This window comes from Apus apus, chromosome 2 (assembly GCF_020740795.1).
Source record: "Apus apus isolate bApuApu2 chromosome 2, bApuApu2.pri.cur, whole genome shotgun sequence".
NCBI classification, from domain to species: domain Eukaryota; kingdom Metazoa; phylum Chordata; class Aves; order Apodiformes; family Apodidae; genus Apus; species Apus apus.
This window is the reverse complement of record NC_067283.1, coordinates 117748177-117771275: the sequence shown is the minus strand read 5'-3', so window position 1 is coordinate 117771275 and position 23099 is coordinate 117748177. Positions and strand designations below refer to the sequence as shown.

The 23099-nt window shown below is 39.4% G+C and overlaps 1 protein-coding gene across 4 annotated transcripts in view; it reads right to left on the bottom strand.

Annotated features, from left to right (window-relative positions):
- Nucleotides 1-23099, bottom strand: part of FAM110B (family with sequence similarity 110 member B) — a 122134-nt gene that overhangs the window by 62601 nt on the left and 36434 nt on the right. The window contains exon 1 of one of the 4 annotated variants that reach the window (XM_051612179.1): nucleotides 4091-4233. The exons of the other annotated variants lie outside the window; for them this stretch is intronic. The gene's annotated coding sequence lies outside the window, so the exon portion shown is untranslated. Of the gene's footprint in view, nucleotides 1-4090; nucleotides 4234-23099 lie in introns of those variants that run through there. 4 annotated transcript variants of the gene reach the window in all.

Genomic DNA, 23099 nt, shown 5'->3' with positions numbered 1-23099 from the left:
TTCACCCAGAGACGCTCAGCCATGACCTGGCAAGGGTAAGATATATTAACTCTTTCATTGTCTGTATTAATGAACCTAATGTTAGGTAGTCTTCATCATTAAATTTAAGACTGTAGAATCCTTGAGGAGTGACCATGAATTTTCTAGGCCTAGTATAGAATTTGGTAATAAGTTGCCAGCATTTGAATGATTAACGTTTGTTGCTTGTTTTAACTGTAAGTAGTAAAATTCCCTGTTAGAATACCCTTTGCCTTCAACTTCCAATCTCCCAGTTTCCCTGTGCTTTTGCTGTACCTGTGCCTTCCATTTGGAATAGTTAAGAACCCAACATTATATGTAAGAGATAATCATCTGTGCATATACAACTCACCTGCCTTCAGTCCCGTCTGCGACACAGCACCTGCCATCTGAAATAGCTTCTGGCAGTGCAGGTGTAAGAGCAGGAGCAAGCTGGGCAGGACTGCGTGCAGGTGCCCTGTTGTATTTGCCTTCCTAAAGAGCAGAGGTGGCAACCACAGGCATCTGGGTGCCCTTGGTGCATCCATCATGTGGCTGCATCTGGAGAGGGCAGCACATGAGGCTGTGTGGGGACACTGGGAAGGGCTGGGCTGGGTGTCCAGGGGGTGTGAGGAGAAGGCGGCGCATCCCCAGGGCAGAGGGACTGGCAGCTGCAAGGAAAGGCAGAGGTGGGGAGGCAGGGGACAGGGCGAGAGGGCTAAAGGACACGTACACTTTGCTGAGCCCACAGAGGAACTCTCCACCCAGGCTCATCCTGCACCTCCCCATCACCCAGTCCAAAAGTTTTCAGATTTAAAAGAATAAAATTACCTTCACCCAACAAAACACAGAAAACAGGCTATTGATTTCCCATGAACTCTTGAAGTGCTATAATAAGTGTTTATAAATGGGCTATTGAATGTCTCAACCATTTAACAAACAGATATTTAATCAGCAAAGTAATAACTGAAGTTGGTTCCAAAAACAGAGGAAAAGGAAACAGAAGCTTTAGGGCATAATGTCACTTTCCTCATTCTAATGTAAACCTTAAAACATGTATCACTTACTGCTACTTGACTTCAAATCCTGCAAAATAAACACTGTGGTAATACTTTAAATCCCTATGACTGTTTTACAGGAGTATCGCTTTCATTTCTAACAGACTACAAAAAAAATGCATTAACCTTAAGCATCATCTTTCCCCTTTAGACTTGGTAATGCAAAATTCACTTACACACATAGCAGTAAAAAGATGCAATGCCTTAATACACCAGAGCAAGTGTAGCACTGTTTATTACAGGCACTTAGTTTACTGCCTATATCCATCTTCAGCCGGAAGCTAAAGCCAGTGTTTTTGAAAACACTAGTGTTCAAGGAGTATTTATCTTCCTGTTGGATTACAATGAGAGTACTAGTATGACATTGAAAGTGTTAACAGCATACTTACATCTACACAAACATACATTAGTGTTAGATGGTATAAATGATTCTTCTCCGTTTATACGTGTTTGTATACATACACAAAACACTCAAGACATTGACTTTGTTAACAGACTTTTGTGCTCATACCATACACACTACACTCCTGACTGGAAAGAGAACTTTCCCTTTTATATAACAGAGGACTTGGAGATTTATCTACTGGGAAACACATCAGAAATAAGAACAGCTCACAGAGATGCACAGAAACTATGCTATGTATGCATCTTCTAATAAAGAACAATTAAAAACATTTACATCACGAAACTCACTGGCAAAACTTGAATACAAAATCTCATTGAGATTAATCTGAAGTGTGCTACATTTCCTGCAGCAACACGCAGGTTATCATTGCTATAAACATATTATAACTAAGATGGGACAACTTATTTAGAAAGCAATCCACATGAACTGTTGCTTCAATTTTTAATTTTTTTTTTATTTATTTACCCAGAAGCAAATAAAACCAGGTTATAACAAAAAATGAAGAAATAACAAAGTCACTTATTCCTTGCTGTTAAGGCAATGCAAGTTTAAATGACACATCACCAATTTTAGTTTCCCAACTAGAAACTCTTCTTCCAATGATGCTTGCTCATATCTTTTTGGAGGTAGAGATGTCCACACCTAAATAGCTGCTGGTGGTGGCATCACCTGTATCCATCACCAAAAAGATGCTAACTTCTACAGCATTTTTTTCCAGCTGTGCCTTAAGTTACTTACAAATAATGATAGCTCAATACATGGAATAGAAAATGTTTGCTTCCCTTCTCATTAAAATAAACTGTCTGGATATGGTAAACATACACATTCATCTAGGGATAGTATTTTCTACATGTCTTTATCACTAACATTCTTGTTATTTACTCCTTCATGAGATGCTGTTGCAAAGGTCATAAAGATGTAGGTAAATTACTTCTGGTAAGCCTCTGTTAAAAAAGGCAGAACGTATAGTTTAACTTAAAGCCTCTTTAAGATACTTTTAGTTGGTAATTCAGAGCAACACGGGAATATGAAACAGCCTGAGAACACACCTTCACATCCCTCCCTAGTCCTCCCTCTCCAGGCTTAACCATTACTACACAAAAATGTGTTTTCCAAGTCTACATTGAAGAAAACAACTTCAGATATAAAACCTAAATGAGCACTAAGGTAACTATTTTAATAAACAGAAAAAAAATTCAAAGAAACTAGTACCAGCTGTGATAAGACATCCCAAATACTTTTCCTTTTGAACACATTATCTCAAATAATAAAGCGTAAGTATGTGTTTTACCCACAGCAGTATAAAGTTAGCAGCCGCATAAATGCCCACTTTTAAGGGTATCTGTTCAGGGGGTAACAGTTTCATACCGCATAGTTTAAGAGACAACAACTTATATTTTGCTTTTGTTTATACAGTAGGAAAAACAACTTCATGGATAGGTTCAGAAGGAAGAGTGGAGACTAATACCAAAATAACTCCTGTTCCTGACACCTTTCTGATCCTGCCCGAGACAATCTACTTGTACCTCAGACGCATGGTGGCAGCCAGCCAGCCAGATGACTGGTGAGTTAATATACAAGTTCATGTGGGCTCTGGAGTCTGACACAGACAAGGGCATTAACTTTGAAGTCTCAACAGTCAGCCTCAATACAAAAGTCATGAAATGAGGCTTTTTTTTTTTTAATATACTTCATGCTTGCTTCCTTCTGTTCTGAATAGCTTTCATTGTAAAATGTGCTCATAAAATATGCATGTTTTCTAAAGGAAAAGTTGTGATCAATTGATGCATAGGTCAAGTGTGAAAAGAACTTAAATGAGTATGATGGTATGATAAATACTGAAATAGCCTCAGAATCACAGCTGAAAAGATTGCTACATTTATCTTGTTTCATTCTACTGCTGAGGGCAGCTCTGTCAATAAACAAGGCTTTGGACCAAAATCAAGCCTTTGAGAACAATACAAATATATTTAATTTATATGCGTGTGTATATATATAAATACATGTGTGTGCAAGAAAAGGATATACTGAAATCCACCAGGCAGAGTGGCTTTAGTTTCAATTTGAAAGCCACTTAAAACCCAGTGGATGAAACAAAGAATCCACCCAAATATGAAGCCTTGAGAATCTTTGTTGAAAGAACAATAGCATATTACTCCTCATCCCTCTATCTTGTTGCAAGAAAATCATCAAGACAGTTATTACTGGGATCAAATTAAAGAACACTTCACAGAAATATTCTTTAATCACTATTTATAGAGATTTATCTTCATGTACCAATAGTTATAAATGCTCTAATTCAACTGCTCCACAGAAAACATGCCCCAAAAATAAATATTTCCATTAGCATAATAAAAGGCAACCAGTAAAATCACTCAGATGCACTGGGCTCAAAATGTGAAACAAAAGCAATATTCCCATATAAATGCACCCTATTTTTGAACTAAATCCACTCTAATGACATGTTTTGTAATCTGATGGCTCTCCCACCAGACTACACATGATATTAATGAAAGCAAGATCAAATTAAACAGATGACATGATTAACACTTCATTTCATGCATGACTGTTTTACTGGAGAGATAAAGACCTGAAAGTAATTATCCCCAAGTAGAACTCCTTCACTGACCTCTCTCCTGGCTCCTAGCAGTCCTTAAGTCCTGATGTTTTGCAACAAAGACCAGTGCCTTTCATCTGTGAGCTTTCTGTGACGCTCCAAGCCGAGCACCTCTCCCGTCGCATGCACACAGTACCTCTGTATCTATGTCTGTAATGCAGCACACAGATTACTGGGGAAACCTATCAAACCGGCAGGCAGCAACCTTGCCCGCCAATAAGCGCCAGGCACATGCAGAATCCAGCACATGCTCGCTGGGGCTCGCAGGCTGTCACCGCTGCTTAGCAGCCTGCTCAGCTAATTATAGCCGGGCGCTGGAGCACAGGGCTGCCGAGGAACCGCGCGAGGAAGCCAGAGCTGAACAGATTACACCTCTGAGCCGAAGGCATCCACGTCTGGAATGGTTATTTGGTGGGGTGCACAAATATGAAATTCCAGTTGGGGTTTGTTGGTTGTTTTTTTTTGTTGCTGCTTTTCCAAGCGATTTGCCTAGGAGGGGAGTAGTCTCCAAGAAAAAGGATATATTTAGAAGTGCTCTTTCAGAAGCTGATCACTTGTCGTTTGCTAGATCTATTGGAAGGAGACAATAAAATGCAGCAGTTTATTCTGCCAGCGGGAATTCTTGTTCTGAATGCACACATGACCAGCGTCTCACAGGGGCTTATGTGCAGTACTTCACCATCTACAACACAGCCCTCAGAGCGAGGCACCACACGTGTGCTTCCAGCGCACAGTAGCCCTACAGAAGTCAACAGGATCCCCTCTGTCCTTTACCTTTACTCGTGGGCAGACACTCAGATGACGCCAGGGCCTCTGTGTGCATTGGCACATAAAGTCCTTACTAAGCTTTCACGAGGCTGTGGTGGAAATGCCAAGGAATTTCTTTGCCATTATGCAAAACAACTTGAATTCATTTGGAAAATACTTACTGTGAGCAAATACTCCTTAGAAATATGCAGAACTAACTCAAGTAAGCCTCACACGCACCTTATAAATATGGAAGTCCAGAAAACTAAGGAAAGTTATGATCTAAGAGACAATTGTGCATTTGAAAGATGCTGAGAGCTTCTCCAATATCAGGTAAATAATAATGAAGAAAGATAGAAGCACTTGTAGTTTAGTCTTCCTTGATAACATATTTCAATTAATCTTCTTTCTGATTAACTCAAATTAGGGAAAAAAAAAATATCTTCCGAAATTCCTTTCTCCCACATGGTTTGTATAATCATCTAAGCTCTACAATGACCAAAGGGTTTTCAAAAGCTAGTGGCAAGATGGAAGTACACAACCTGCTTCTCATGAATGCCAGTGCCAGCTGCCTCTTGTGAGATAAAGCACATTCTTCATGAGCGATATTGCCAAAATATCAAAATGCTACAGAATTTTGCATACACAAACTTCATGTTTTAAGATGCTCCACTACATGACACATAACACAGATCCATAAACATTATACTTACAAGACCATGAACTACACTGCAATGAGTTCCTGTGTGCCCACACCAGCATTTTTCCCAATTCTTTGCTTCCAGCAGCAGCACCACACAGTATCAGGCACAGTCCAAACGTGTGATATTAAAGGTTGATAATAATAATTTTTATCTATCATACTTACCTGAGTAAAGAAATTGAATTTGCTACCAGATAAATTGCTACTAATGCAACAAGACTCCCATGTTGTAACAGTGCAAAACTGTGTTACAGTATGTATTTATTGACAATATGTAAATAGTTGTGCCCCAGCTTTCATCTGCCAGTAAAAACTGCTCATAACGAGTCACTCTGTGCTAGAAGCAGACTTCATTTCTGTAAGAAAAACATTCTCAAAGCTATACATGGCTAGAAAGAAAAATTAAATGCAGGAAGAGTGGTATTTCACTCCTTTATTCAACTTTCAGTCAACATAAGTTTTGTGTTGCAATAAATGAAGGAAGCTGTTTTACTAAGTCTTCCTTCAGAGAAGGAAGTTACAGAGCAGTCAGGGTTGGAAGGGACCTCTGAAGATCATACAGTCCAGCCCCTTGCTAAAGAAGGATCACCAAGAGCAGATCACACAGGAAAACATCCAAGACAGGTCTGGAATGTCTGCAGAGTAGGCTCCATAACCTCTCTGGACAGCCTGTTCAGTGCTCTGTTACTCTCACAATAAACAAGTTTCTCCTTATGATTAACTTGAACCTCCTATGCTCCAGCTTGTGCCCATTGCCCCTGGTTCCATCATTGAACACTGTGGAAAAGAGACTGGTACCATCCTCCTGACACCCACCCTTCAGATATTTATAAGTGTTTATGAGATCACCCCTTGGTCTCCTCCCAGGCTAAACCAACCCAGCTCTCTCAGCCTTTCCTCATATGGCAAATGTTCCATTCCTTTAATCATCCTGCACTCTCTTTTCAGTAGTTCCTTATCCTTTAAAACTGCAGAGCCCAGAATTCGATGCAGTATTCCAGATGTGGCCTCATTAGGGCAGAAGAGAGGGGGAGAATAACCTCCTCTGACCTACTGCCACACTGCTCTTAATGCACCCCAGGATGCCACTAGCTTTCCTGGTTGCAAGGGCACATTGTTGGCTCATGGTCAGAAGGAGGGACTTAAAATTTCAGAACAGTTCAAGAAACACGGGGAGAAGAGATGCTCAATTATTTGATGATCAAATCCACAGTTATCTTTCACCAAAGGATGTAACAGGGGAACATGACCAATAGCCTTGACCCTAGTCCTCTGATCCAGCTATTGGGAACATTCATATTTGCTAAGCAAAGGAAAACACACACACAAAATAAAGATAAATGTATTTAAATAATTATTTTAATCTGATCCACCTTCACAGACCACCAAGACACACATAACAGGTGACAAAATGACCAAGAATCTTTAAAGAGAAATTAAACAAGCTTCAGCTGTCACAAGACACTCAGTTTTGGCTCCTTCCCACACAAGCTGCTTAGCTTATGCATCCGCCATCTCTGCCCAGTAGCTTCCCCAAGCCCTGGCTGCTGCCTCCTGCATGAGTCCAACACCATCCCCCAGCAGCCAGCCTGCTGCCTCCTCCCCACAGAGCTGCTGGCTCCAAGAACAAGTACATCCCATGTCCCTGGCAAGGGCTGTCCTGGCAGGGCACCCTCAACATACCATTGCATCAGGGTGTTTATTCTAGGAGTTGCCTTCTTTTTTAAAACATCACGGTAGCACTAACTGGCAGACATGTTACCACATCTAAGATCACATGGTGGGTTCAGGTCTTCCATTAGGACATTTTCCAATCAATGGCTGCCAAGCTGAAATTCCAGAAACACCTACTTGTCTCTGCAACACAATCAACATTCACTAGGCCTCTATGCCTAGCTTAGCAGACCAGTCAGAGGAGTCCTAATGTCTGTCTCAGTTTTAACAATTACTTCTAGCCACTGCAAAAATGTGCTAGGCAACAAAGGCGTGAGGAACAGCACTGCAGGTCTGACATCTGGAGCCAGCAGTGGTTTGTGAGGGTCCACATTCAGCAAAGGCAGGTGGCTAAAGCTGCAACTAAGAACAAAGTAGAGCTCCACCAGCCTGCTCCCACTGCCCACAGTGACAGCAGTGCCTGCACAACACACCACCCCTGAGATAGGATACAGTCATGTACAGGCATGCCAGCAAGAGAGGCCAAGAGAGGTTTCACAAGGACAGAGCCACAAGACACTCCTCAGGCCCAGCAAGTCTCTGTTGGAAAAGAACAAATCACAAAAGGTATGTGAGTTGGCCAGTATTCGGCAGACTTTCATCGAAAGCAAAAGCCTGTCCTTGGCACAAGTTACCACTTGTGCTGAGCTTCAAGATCCTGCTCCTCTGCAGAAGGTCTCTACAATGTTTTTAAAAACTAAAGCAAGTTAGGTTTTTTCCAGCCCTGCTCCTTGACAGAACAGTTTCTATCGAAATTTTCCAAAACCATATGGTCTAAGGCAGATGCCCATCACAGAGGGGAGGAGAGAGGAAAACCTATGGGGGTATGATGAACTCACCGAATGAAACTGAAACCCACAATATCTTACAGTGAAAAGTGCCTCGCTAGCACATTAATGAATTTTACACTTCATTTAAGCACACCTAGGTGAATTGACAGATGACTATTTTGGCAACAAATAACTTTTTACTATGTTATGATTACTTTTATAAATATTTCTTTATCCAATTATTTAAATACCAAAATATATAAAAATAAAAAAATTCTGATGTATCTTGCAACTAAACAGCTTTCACTCTGGGTAACACTTAACTTTTGACTTAAAAATATATCAAATATTGCTTGGAAACTACTACCTCAGTTATTTGCTTAGATTTTCAAAGTAGATTAAACATATGGAATGAACATGAGTTGAGCAAAAAGGTTAGTGATTTCTAAATGCAACAGTGTGCATATTTCCAAGCTGCAGTCTTGAGAGCTTGAACCGAACCAATTACTCTAATGAATATTTTACTTGCCTTGATGCATTCATTAGACTTTTAGAAGTAAGCCACATCATCCCATGGTTATGTCTACATAACAACAATAAAATCTTAAGATTTTTGTATGGTACTTTTAATATTTACACAGATTAAAAAATGAGGGAACTATTTTCTCTTCCACAATTCCTTCTACATTCCAATTTTCCTTCCAAAGAAAAGTATCTAGCTTGATTTCCTTTTTCTTGTGAAAGGTGACTTCACAGTAGCTACTTGTTGGGCTCTTTCCGCCCCGAGGAAGTATTTGGTAGCATTTGGGAAATCTGCAGACTAATGGGAAACTCATCACAAGAGCAATCACCATTTACAGAGGAAAATAAAACACAGGCCTAGCAGTGTTTGCCATATAAGCTTTCCTCTGGAAGTTACAAATGCCAGGCTTCAAGGTCAGCAGTCAGCATGGAAAAACCTACGCTCATTTTATGGAGCACAGGGACATTTCTTGGACTGATCTTGATTTCAGTTTGGTAAGACAGCAATTACCTGTACATGTGTGCACACATATGTGCACATACATCAACATTATTGATTGTGTTTTGAAGTTGGTCAGCTAACACACAACTTTAGGGCTTTTTTTCAAATACACTAATGATATCTCTAAACTCCTCAAACAGTGCTTCCTCTGTAGGCTTAGTAACAGGCAGAGACATCTGAAGTCATAGATTCTCTGCAGGATGGCACCAATTCCCACAGAGTATTTTTTTTTATAGCATTCATATTCCCTTTTTCCTCAGAATAATAAAAAAACCCCTACACATCCACATTCCAAAGGACGTTACCATCCCTTGTCTCCAGATGTACACATTGGCAGTATCTTCACTGAAGACTCAACTGATCAAAATGAAGACATCAGTCCACCACTGCCACCTTGGAGAAGCAGAGGAGGAGCAGTTAAAGCAGTCAGTGAGGTGCGTTTCATCTTACCACTGATGGATGCAGTAAAGAAGGATCTGAAGTGAAGCCTGCAGGAGGTTTACTATGCTGAGTACTTGCACGTTACCAACACAACTGGACACGGAAGAACAAAGTATTAGAATTCTGTTTTCAACCTTAAGAACACAGAAATCCCAAATTCAAAGGATAAGTAATTTTAAAGACTTCCACATCACCCTGAAACATGCTGCTGATCATGTACCACTCCAACAAATCCCCATCCCAACGTCAACTTTCCATTTCTTCTCAAGTTCTTTCCATTTTTCCTACAGTGCAATATTTTCTTCCATCCCTATACTGTATTTCAGCAATAACGTCAAATGATACAAATATTCTTTGTGTACTCTTGTCTTTCCGCCCTACTTCTTTTTCACTCCACTACATTTCCTCACAGCTGGCAACCAATATTCAAGTATCAACTGTCCATCCCAGAAGGCAACACAGCTGCCTGCACAACTGAGACCTTAACAAGACCAACATACATGTGACTCCTAACAACCACTTCATGACCTCTGGTTGATCAGCTAGATGGCGATGAAGTTGATGAACCACAGAAAGTGATCACGTTGCTTATCAGTAAATGATAAGCATAAGAAAGCCTAAGAAGTAGCCTTAAATAGTACATCCAGGCCATGGACCTCATATACTGCATGCCTGATTCACACAACATGAAAGCTCATTACTCTAGTGAGCCAGACTATAAAATATTGTTTAGAAAAAGTAGCCTCTGCTTTCAAACAGCCAAATGAGAAAGACACATTAGCAGACTGTTACAAACAGGTTTAAAAAGAGAGAGCAATTAAAAAATAAAAACAAAATATCACTGATGCTAAGATGTTGAAGTCCTAACACAAGGTATAATAGTAGCAAAAGTCAACTGCTCACAAGGACATGGGAGGTTAAGTCTACACTGGAACAAGCCACAAGAGGGCTTCGTAAGTGGAGATACATTTTCTGTACTTGATGTGGTGGAAAATAGGGACCTCAAGAGTGCCACTTTGACAGAAAGCTGACAGACAAGTACAGATTTTCATCAGTGGAAGAGCAGAAAAGCTTGCAATATAATAAGTATACTTCCCGTGCCTCTGCATTATTAATCTTCATCACTACTGCTGGCACTTTCTTCTTCTCTAATTAGTAACATTTTCACTATGACTGCCCTACTGCAATGGGTGACACAATCTGATGCTGAGTGTATCTAATTGAGATATCTATACATTGGCCCAGGAAAAATTTAAATGCAAGCCTTCCATTAGAAGACAGGTGTAATTTTTCAAAAATGCTATACTGTAAAGTGCACAAAAGCTGATGGATGAAGTGCAGTGTTCCTCCCTTTGAAAGGAAACTCTGTCAGACTTGCTCACTTCTGTAATTAAGAACGTTATTTCCAATTCTGAGTAGAAAGCACAGCTCCAAGGCTTTCTTTGATCTTGTGTGATGACAATGAAGACCCATCGAGCTCTCTAAAGTCCATTGTTATTTTATTCTTCAAAGACTGTTTTCTGTTCTGTTACATCTCTCTATGGGAAAACGATGTTTATGTTGAGCTGTAAGATGCAACTAGAAAGCAAGTGAAAATGTGACTGCTGGAACATGAAGCGGTTCCTCACAGACGCTAATGCGTACAGGCATTTGCTCAAAACCCGCCCCGCTGCCAGCCAGCTTGCTGGGAGCTCAGACACTGCAAACCTTTGAGACTTCAAGTCTCCAGTCCACACCCATAACTCAAAGTTTCAGAGAAACTCTCAGATCTTACTACTTTACAGAGGAGGTGAAGATACTCAGCACAATGAATTACAGAAGAAAGCCAGCTTGAATACAACAGCCTGGATTATTGTTTCAAGGCTAACTAGTTTGAAGACAGCCCACTAAACTTCAAGACTTTTTAGCAAAATGTAAAATAAATGTAGATTTTAATCTTAGAAAGATTGTTAATATAATCACTAGAAATTATGTCTATATAAAACCAGCCACTGTGACCTGCTATACCAGAATCCAGTCTCACAGTCTTCTTACAAGAAACCAGAAGCAATTTTCTGGAACAGATGAAAAGCCTCTCCAGGAAGAGAAGCTTAATTATTTAATACAGCAAGCCAAAAGCACTTTTATGAAAGAGTATTCAGGACTCTCACTCCATATAATGATCCTAAAGAAGCGCATTCTTGCATCTTGGCCACCTTGTAGACCTACCTGTTAGAAGTTCGCTGGACTGATTAGATCTCAAATGCTGCTTCCAAGACTGCTTCTGGCTTTTATCCAATCCTTTAATGCAAAATTAGCACACAAGTCACGTAACTAGGGTTGTGAAAAATCAGTATATATGATGATAGACAAATGTCCATTTCTCAAGTCTAGAGAATCCTACTCCTTGTTTTCCACCCCTTTCTGATCATTCAAACAGACACTCCTCTCTCTGCATAGCCCCCCAACCAAGGCGAGAGGGACAGGTAGGATCCTACCAAAACTAGCATGGGAGCTAGGGAGTGCTCTGAAGACAGAAAACATGCACCAGGGGAAGGAACTCTGTCATGTGGTGGGGGCAAACTACTTACTGGTCTACCTTCTTACACCTTTCTTGGACAAAACAGCAAGCATTTACTTCACCTTCGCTTCCTAGACCTGGGGGCAAAAAAATGTTGCCCAATTTCTCTGCAGTAAATGTCTGAATGGCACAGTAGCTTCCCCAAAGTCACAACGTGTAATACTACTGTTGTCGATGACCAGAATTTCTTCAGGTCGCCATAGCTGTGAAGTGCTGGCTGCTCAGAGAACCACTCTCTAATCAGATGGAACATTTCATCACCCTTTGTACCAGCTGCAAATCCCCAATGCTAACAGAACAGGTTTCTAAAAGCCAAGGCTTCAGGGTCTTCAGTTTCCCATTAAACACAATACAAGTACATAACAACCTTTGCCTCACTGGCACTGTTATTTAACTGTTGACTACACACATCATTTTAGTGGGCATTTGTTATTTTGATAAGAATTTATACAACATAAGATTAGGAATAAAGCAGGTTAACCGTTGTAGGTCTGAACCTAGTCTTCACTGCAAACTTCAATACATTTTGTGGGCACAAATATGGCTCACCTTGAGATCACTGGTTTCCCAAAATGTCTCAGTGGTGAGTCTAAAAGTCTCAAACATGTCAAAGGTGGAAAGTGAAATCAGTAATCCTGTAACATAACCTTAATAGCATAACAATAATCCTTTTCTGCCCCTACAGGAATTAGGCACAGACATGGGAAAATAAGGTCAAAAGCTGAGCACTCACAATTAAATTAAGTCAAAACTGGGGCTTCCAGTCTGTCTCAAACATGTATCCCCTGGATGCTCAAAGATAACGTAGTCTTCAGTGATCTGAACAAGAAAGTCTGTCCTTGCTCCCCAAACTTCAGACCCAAAGGTCTAAAGAAGCTGCTCTAAAGCTAATGGGTAAATAAAACAGACATTGATATTTTCAAAGCAAATTCCAGCAGTATGTAGTCAAAACATAAGCAGCATAACCACAGTAACAGGGCTGCTAGAAAAGGGAAACATGAGGAAGTTTCAAAGTTGTATGTTTAACACTGATTTCACTGTACCTATTTTAAAACAGAGACCACTTAACTATGAAAAACACTGCATAACTTAAAAACTATCATAATTTCTATACTCAGTCGGACTGCTGCACACAATCCCACCCACTAGAATTTGGAAGGACCAAGGGGAAGCAATGTACTGAGTGCACATTGTACTGAATTTTCACATCAATCAGTTTAGCACTACAGCTACAAAGTCTAACCTGCAAAGTCTAACCATTTATTTCAAACTAGTCTGGGTACTTAGAGCTGCCTCATTGTTATAATTCCCTATCTGTTTCATTAAAAACAAACTGAAATAGTTTGAAACACTGATGTTGAAAAGATTTTAAAAGGTTTGTTTTCTCTTTGGATACGTGGAATATAATAATCTTTTGTGGTAAATTAGCACACTACCTCAGGAAACAGTAGTTTCTAGTATTGCTTTGCAGCTCATCAGTACCATGAGAAAAAAGCCCAGACAAATCTATGAATACTTTTTCTAAACTCTAATCTATACATTATGGTAAATATTTAATAATATTTAAAAGCACCTACTAATTCAGAATATGTGATTTAAATTTACATTTTCAGGTCTGAGACTGCATAAAGGAAAAGTCTTAAAATTACCTTTCACCTTTTGTAGTTGACACAATTTTTTTTAGGACTGTCTGTACATGCTTCTTTAACTTCCAACAAAAGGAGAGATTTGGAGTAAAATCAGAGACTCCTTCAAATTTTCCCAACAACATTGTATACTAGAATATCTCATGTTTTCCCATTCCTTGACATCCCTTCAGCCTTCCTGCAGCTGAAGTGTGAGTTAATGTTTGGCAGAACTTACAGATAAATTCTTCAAGTGTATAAAAATTTACCAAAAAAAGAGTAAAAAAATAAAAGAGTATGAAACCAAACTAACTGGGGATATGTAAAATGGATTAGATTACCAAAAAAAACAAAATCTGTATAACTTGCTGGTGGCAAAAGAGGTGCAAGCCTGCACATCAGAAGTCTGCTATGTCAAAGAAAGCCTAAAAGAACAAAAAACAAAAGGAAAATTAAAAAAAAACACATGCACCTAAAAGAAAAGTGCAACAAAATCCACACCTAACAGATACAAACAGGCAGAGAAGTCCAGAAAACAAAGTATGCCTTCTAGGTGGAAGTTAAATCTTTGCTCACTTCACCAGCTTTCAAAGCCTGCTAGAGGCAGAACTCAAAAACACAGGAGGAAAAAAACCTAGATTTGCCACTGTTTTATACATTGTTTGCATCTCAGTACTACAAATCTCAAGGGAACTTAACCTGAACCTACTTTAAAACAAAAATATCTAGTCAAGATTCTTCCCAGCAGTAACACAATCATCACCTCATACTTCCTAACTGTATTTCTTGCAGCGTGGACATAACTTTTTTACAGATAAATAATTTACATAGTCTTCAAGGCAGCCAGATGGAAAAAGAGTATTGATTTCATGTCTGACCCCCTGCAATTCAGAACTTCGATCTAGTGAGCTAATAAGGCAGACACCCTGATCTGTGGTTAAATACTGCAGTCTGCAACACACAGCGTGTCCTCAATGGAGGAGAAAAGTAGTAAGGCCAGTGCCACGTCTTGGCAAAGACCAGTCATCACAATGAAGGCACCTCTGGAGCTACTTGCTATTAGGGGCACCACCAGCAGGGGCAACACCACAGCAAAAAACAGAGAGAAGGCATCTCTTCTTAAAAATATCACCTGCAACTTAAAAGTGTAGTCTGTTGGAAGGTAGGGTTAAGTATGTTGTGTTTGAAGGTACCGTGAAAGAAGACAGAGGATTTACCCTCCATATGTCCTGACCATCAGAAGAAAGTGCTTGTGAAGACCCTGCAGAGGCTGTTCTTGTGAGAACACTTGGGAATACTTTCCATGTTCTTTTCAGGTTTTGTTTGTCTAAACATTAATGAAACTCACTGTAGCTCACAATTGAGAAAATGAAGATAGAAACAAGGATAAGAAGATAGAACAATGCTAAATATAGGTATAATTACCTGACGCTTTAGATAAGAAGCGATTCATTTGAGTACTTGTGCTAGAATTAAAGCATTCCAAAAAGGCTGCTGGAGCGCAATCTTTAAAAGAATGGAAGGCTACATTACATGCAAATCCAGGCTACATCTCACAGATCCCTTCCTCCCCACCCCTCCCCAAGATTATCTGTACTTTATGTTACAAGATGAGTCCATTTTGTTCATACACAACATTCTTTAGCACAAGGAGTACCATTCATTTGAACAGCCTCAAAATATTAAGCTAACAAGATACGAAGCTATTATCACTCAGGACTCTATATAATAAACACCTCCTTCTGCCTCCCTTAACATTGAAATGTAAAACATTCACTGTGACTAAAATAGGTGAGCGAGTGCAGTAACTCGGCATAATCATAAGCAATCATTCAAGCAAAATGTGATCTAATCCTTGTAATTGAAAATTATCTTGCAATCTGACTTACCAAAAAAGAAAAATATATAATTCAGGTGACTCAATGTTTTCATTACAGGCTACCAATCACAGTGAAAATTCAAGCGAATGAGCATTGCAAAAGAACATGTTGTTGTAGAAATAAGTTATCAAGATGCAACTCAAAACAGTCACAAAGTTAGAGTGGTGTATATACATAGGTTTATTAACTTCTAACCTGTTCCTATTAGAAGAGCAGAGAAAGAAAAGACAACAGAAAGCTCTACAGGAAACAAAACTCTATTGGAATAATCCATGTTACATAAAACTTGAATTAATGTAAATATACCAAGATTGGGTATCAGAATGATTACATTTCAATATCAAGCAATTCTGGATGGAGATAACCTAAATCATACCGAAATTACTAACTGTTGGGTGAGATCATGTATCTTAAGTCTTGCTTTGCTCAGGCCATCCAACACAGAGTGCTTATGATCAAATACTGGTTATATGATACATGGGAAAATGCTTCACTCATCTGAAAGCTTACAACACCCAACGTAATATAAATTAGAAATTGTGGCTGCAACAGACAGCAGCAATACAAGAGATAAAGGAGGGTTTCTTATTTTTTTTTAAGCATTTAACAGCTCTCCAAATAAACCTCTCTATCTGGAAAATAGCTTAGAGAGCAGAAAACTATTTGAAGATGTTGGCACCTACAAATGAGGGAAGGCCCATTTAAGTTCCAGATTGTGCTTTTATCTAGCCTAAGTATTTATGCTTATTAAGTCTATTAAGAAGCCTATTACTAAGAAGTTTAATTGTTGTGAATAACAAGCTCTTCTCATGCCATGGTGCTATAGTAGGACAACTCGGGTACAATGATGAAAAAATAAAAATCAACTATGAATGAGATCACTGAAAAATTATTTTCTACTCTTTGTACTCTTAAAAATTAATAAATCAGAGCGCTTAGTACTAGCTCCCCAGGAAAAATTATATAGGGATTCTCCTTATTCAACACACACACTAAGAAACAGGCGTGAGTGGAAACATTTAGTATTATCTCATAACAGGTAATTCTAAATGATTTACCATGATAACCACCATGACACCAGTTACCCCTATGGAAGAATAAGGGAACTCAGGGAAAGCTACGTTAGGTGGAATTATACAACTTCTGGTAAACTGGGAGACAGCCTCAAAATCAGCAACCACCATGGTAAAACTTTAGGTCAGAAATCCTCAACTGGAAGTCCACATTGTATGTAAAAAGACCTGCTTCGCTCCATGAACAGCTGTTTTCAGTGCAGAACACATGCAGCCACCACCTTCTGAACACCACAGTGCTAGGCCACTCTCCATCACCTTTGAGAGGTTATGGAGAACAGAAGAGCTGCCTGAGGACTGGAGGAAGGCCACTGTCACTCCAGTCCTCAAAAAAGGCAAGAAATATGCAAGGAACTACAGGCAAATTAGTCTCACCTCAGGTCCCCGACAAGGTGTTGGAAAAAATAATTCTGGACTTCATCATAAAAACTAAAAGAATACAGTGAAGGGCTATGAGGATGACTGGGGGATTGAAGCATCTCTGTCATAAGGAAAGGCTGAGACAGCTGGGACTCTTTAGCCTGGAGAGGAAAACAAGGCTGAGGGGAGACCTTAGTAATGCCTACAAGTATCTAAATGGTGGGTGCAAGGAGGCTGGAGCCAGACTCTCTTCAGTAGGTCCCAGTGGCAGGATGTGGGGCAACGAGCACAAGATGGAACACAGGAAGTTCCATTTAAATATAAGGAAAAAATTATTTACTATGAGGGTGATAGAGCACTGGAACAGGCTGCCCAGGGAGGCTGTGGACTCCCCTTCTCTGGAGACAGTCAAAACCCACCTGGATGCAGTCATGAGTAATGTGCTCTAGGCAATCCCCCACTGCTTTAGTGGGGGAGCTGGACTAGGTGATCTCTAGAGGCCCCTTCCAACTCCAACAGTTCTGTGATTCTGTACTGCTACTGGTCTGAACTAACCAAGGTTAAGTGCACAACCTCTCCAGTAGGCAGTTAATGCTCAGTATTAGCAGTCGATTGATTAATGTGAACTATTTGTCCCACTTTGTACATCAAGTTCCTTATTCAACCAGATCTGGTAGATGCGACGGGAGGATCAAGCCACCTAATGCTCTGATTCTGCAAACTTTCCCATGAGACGGGCCCAAAAAACTTAGCATTCAACAAAAAATAGATTCATCACAGGAGCTGAATTCCTTTACAACACAGAGAAGATTCAATGTCATCAGAACAGAGAAAACAATCTCTGTCCTATATTACACATTTTTTGAATGTCCTTTTTTAGAAATGTAAGTTAGTTTTCCTTTTAAAAGTTTACAAAGTCCAGAATTTGGGTGTTGGTGGGTTTTATGGCTCTTTCAGGGAAATAATAAAATCACATACCTAGTGTTTTGACAGCATACTTGTAGCAATTAATGTAGCTGAAAATTTCATTGTCCCTGAAAACGTATCCCCTAAAGAAACAGCATAAACACCTAGTTTGTTTAATTACTAGGGGGTGGAAGATCTGTGCATATGTTAGGAGAATAACTTTTTTAATTGTCACAGCTCAAAGAAAAGCTTCCAAGAGAACAAAGCTTATAATTCATCCTGACTCATTTCTGAGTAACAACACTGACTAGTAGCTAGGAACTTATCAAACTGTTCGTTGTTGTTTTGGATTTTTTTTTTAAGTTTAAATATAAAAAAACAATCAGGAGAAAAAGTAGGGGTAATCCACACACTTCTGCCCTTAAGTCATCTCCTCTGGGAAAACTGACTGCAGAAATTCAGGTTGACATGAAACAATACAAAAGCCACAAAACCTCTTTACATTTCTGTGTGGCTTCCAGCAGTTAAGTGGCCAAAGCCACCTCGGAGAAAATGGGCAAGTCCAGTCAGGGATCACAAGGGCCACAGCAATGAGCACTTTACTGGACACTGAACTCTTGTGTGATGCAGCTCTCTTCTCCAGGTGGCAGCCGTATGAAATACTATGATCCCTGAACACTCAGCTATGTGCACAAAGATTCTTCCTTTCCATCACCATTTTCTTCTCTCTTTTGATTTGGAGAGGACTAGTGAAGGGTGGGACCAGACCGCATTTTTATCACAATGAATACTCATACCTTTCCTTTTACTAGGTCAGAACTTCCACACGACATGATAAAAAAGGCTGAGACCACAAGGTGATCCCTCCTAGCATTGTGGGGCACCTTAAGGTTTGAAAGCCAAATACAACACAGGCAAAACAGTGCTGGAAAAGCAATTAAATTTAGGGGTTTTTTATGCAGTTGATGACCTCCACATGACTATTCCTCTAAGAACAGTCCCCTCCTGTCCCATGCCTGTTCCTCCTTCCCCAAGTTACCCTGTGGCCTGAGACACCAACTGACCCACTTGCCCCAACCTGTAACTCAAATCACTTCACTAACCAGCTTCCAAACACAGCTCAGCAGTGTTACTGAGCAGCACAGCAACTTCAGTTTCACCACCAGCCACTTTCTGCCATGACTTCCATGGCAACGTCTTTCCTCTAATGGCCTCTCGTCAGCATCTCCTTCCTCATCATGTACACTGCTTTGCACCTGCTTGAGGGTGACTGAATATGGACACTGGGTAATTTTGTGTTGGGTATAATGCATGCCTGAGGAAGAGTAAGCCCTTTATTCTTACCTCAGGTATAAGGTTTTAGAACTGTTTTGAAGATGGGAATAATGGAGGACACAAAACACTGGAAAGTATGATGAACTGCAACATGTATTTGCCAAATTTATTGGGCTAGACTCATCCTGTACCTTTCCTTAGCAGTGATTTTTTCAAGATGATGGCAGAGCATATATTTAATCTCTACACTCTCCTATTCTAATTCTTATGAATTTTTATGAATTAGAGCAGCAGACATTGAAAGAATACTAGCAGCATAAAATGCAAGTTTAGTAAGCAAAAACTCTGCTAAAAATGTCAATCATCAGCTGGAAACAAGAAAATAAAGACCACATGCATGTCGCTCTCAACTATGAGCTGCTGTTATGAAGCCACTTGTGATGGACATCTTGTGCAAAGACTATCCCAGGAAGAGGAAAACACTATGAATTATGAACTTTCAGTAAGCTGAACATGAGCAACGTTTTCATCTGAGAAAACTGAGAAGAACAGCAGGACACTTAAAACAGTAGAAGAAAGAAAACCATCAAAAATTTTACGCTACATTTTCAGCTCCTCCAGTATCTTCAGCAGACACACTTCAGCAGACAGTCAAGACAAGAGCTTTCAGAGGTGTATACTCAGTGAAAACTGTACTGTCAAGAAAATGCAGTTTATTTACCAAAATTTATCTTTTGAATCAGCAGGGACAGCACTGTTCAAAATATGGATTGGAAGACACAATTGTACATTTTGAGGAATAAGATTTCTACAGCTCATAGAAAATGGACATGAAGCTTATCACACATAACATAGCATGTGCTACCTGTAGCATAATCACTAAGATTAGTATACACCGATGAATTAATAGATCAGTATTCTTTTGCATAGGAGTACAGTCCTATTTTTCTATCGCATAGCAGAGCTGCAGCACAGTGTTAGGAAAGTTGGTGCCAGCAGAGGGAGGCAGCTTGCTCTCCAGGACACACATCCTCACATTCCCCAATGCACAGTAGGAAGCTAACACGCTTGTTTTTGTGGAAGTGAACTCACCCCTCAGCCACCGTGTAAATGTGGCTTTAAATCAAGCTGTAATTAGATTTTGCTGTATTTAACAAAACCCCTCTTGTTGCTCCTCTTTTCCAGCTCTAGACAGGAAATAAATGTATTCGCGAAAGAAAAAAAAAAAGCAAAAGAAGTTGATGCCTCTTCCCGGAGCAGGTCCTGGCATGCATGCAAAAGCAAGTACAAAACACACAACAATAAGCTTACAGGACACTCAATCTTCACATTACATAGGAACACAAAGATGTCTCAGCTGGCCCACTGTTAAACATCACTTAACTTTTATCAATATTCGCTTCACCACATTAACTTTAAGAGATGTTAACAGTCCAACACTTGGACTCAAGCTTCCTTCATAAATTTAATTTACTTGGCAGAAAACCCAAGTGGAAATCTTCTGCTAAAGACTCAAACTAAGACTGCCACGTATTCATTTCAGGACAGATCTTTTCTTTCCCACTTAGTTGAACTATTACAGCCTCAGTATTCCCATTTTAAATCCCCCCTCACAGTCTTTGTACAGACTGGTACCCCTAAAAAAAACACTCTGCTGTAGTCATGGGGTGGTTTTATTTTGCAGAAGTTATTTATGAACTAAACTGCATATTTCCACTGCACTTTACACTGCCTTATGAGGAAATGAATAGCAAATGAACTTGAATCCACTCAGAACAAGGTATAGGTTTGGTTATGCTTTTACTCCAAAGCTTTCAAATAACTTTATGGTGGTGGCAATAGCCATGGATACAATGGTAAATTGCTGAAGGAAGTCAAGAGGACATGCCTAAGGCCACACAGCAAATTAGATGCTGATCTAAGAACAAAAGGTTTCTGCTCCTAATCTAGACCTCCTTCCCAGTGAGTCAAAACCCACTGATAATTATCTGTTCTTACAAAAGTTTGATTTTGTAGAAGAAAGGAGACCAACGGTTAATTACTTACTTATGCGTATGCAATCATAGTTTAGAATTAAGTTATTTACAGAATTTACTCATTTTAGGAGAGTCTGCAAAGCACCTCCTTTCAAAACACACTTATTTTAAAAACATACCTTCTAATATCCTAATTCTCTACAAATCTTCTATTGTGCTGCAAATTTTAAGAAACCTAAGGGCGATTTAGACAACTCAAGAGATAACTTTATTTTGAAGTCAGTTTGCAATTTAACCTCTAAATGGAAAAGATCATTGGGGGTAGATGATCCTCCTACACCTATAGGAAAACTCCTATATTTGTTTTTATTATCTTTCCTGAAGGCAGGATAATGAAATGTGCTTCAGTACTGATCCAAAGTAACAATTAAAAAATTCTTACTATGTGCAAAGGATTTCTGTTTCTGAAACAGTAAAACACTTGAGCAAAAGCTTACACATATTCAACATCCTAGTTCTTACTGTATTTCTACTGATACTGAAAAAAAATAAAATTAAACCTCCAACATAAAAGACAACTGAATTTGCCATGACCAGAGAGACATTAGGTACATTTATTTTTACACATCTTCTTTGACCCACAGAAAATAACACTTTGGGTGTTTTTTTTTTCTAGAAGTCTGGAAACTGGCACATTATAGTGGCATTGTCCACAACTCTGTGAAACATCTTGAATATTAATGTCTAGCCAAGCCAACAATTCAGAAAAAACACTGTGGAAGAAATCCCATCAACATGTAGATGATGGTATGGTGCCATAAGTAGGAAAAAAAAAAATTCTACATTAACTACTAAAGTGGAAGCATACAATAAGATTAGCCTTATCTTATTTAAGTTTCTTAACTGCAAGACTGCATCCTTCTGACAGCATTCTGTTTCCAGCAGGACTCAAACTGCAAGTTAGAGTCATTCTTAAGATGAAGTGGCAATAGTTATGTTTGGGCAGAGCTGGAACCACAAGGACAACACAAACAGCCAAAACAGTTTATTCAGGTTTGACTGGAGTGGAAAAATGAAATTTCAGGCCAGACAAAAACAAGACACAACATACTCAAAGAAGTTTCCAGACTACCATTTTTAGGTCATGCCCCAGTACTTTTTCCTGCCTTTCAATTCATACATAGGAAGGTCACATCATAAAGTGGCTCCCACTGTGACATTTCAATTAAGATTATTCTCTATGTGGTAATTAGCACCTTCTCATCACTTACATACTGTTTTGCTAGTCTAAGAATGTTATTTGTATTTATTTCTGAGAAGCTTCTTTTAATCCCTTCAAAGTACCAGTATGCTAATCATAGCTATCTCATGCTCCATGAACTTCAGCACAAATGCTGTAAGTATTTCTGGTCTTCTTAACAACTTCATTACAATGTTTACACAGGAATATGGTGGTAGTACTGTAACCATGCAAAGCAAATATGCTGTAGTAAATGCAAGCTTTATTCAAAGTGTAGCTTTAAAAGTCTTTATGGCATACCCTAGCCTGGACTGCCAGTGATAGTGTAGGGAAAAAGGCAAAAAGAAAACTAAATTACAAACTTCTCACGCTAACAATTTTGGAGCAGTCAAAACTGAAAATCTGTGTGCTAAACAATATTGCCAAAATGCACCAACCTGCCTCTTGAAGTCAACTGCATTTTAGCTCCACACAGATAGTCTGAGTAGAAACAGTTTAATCTGGGAAAATCTTACAAAAAGAAGGAGAGAGGTGAATATGCCTTTTCAGCTAAAGATTTTTGTGTTGGTTCCTTATAACATCCTTCTTTTGAAGAAGTATTGAGGGACAGCATCTCTGGTTATCTCATATTCGGCAACACAAGACAAAATTGCAAAATAAGAGCCAGGAAGAAATGTGGGAATGTACAAACACTAAAGATCCCGATTTGTCACTGTGATTAAGTGATG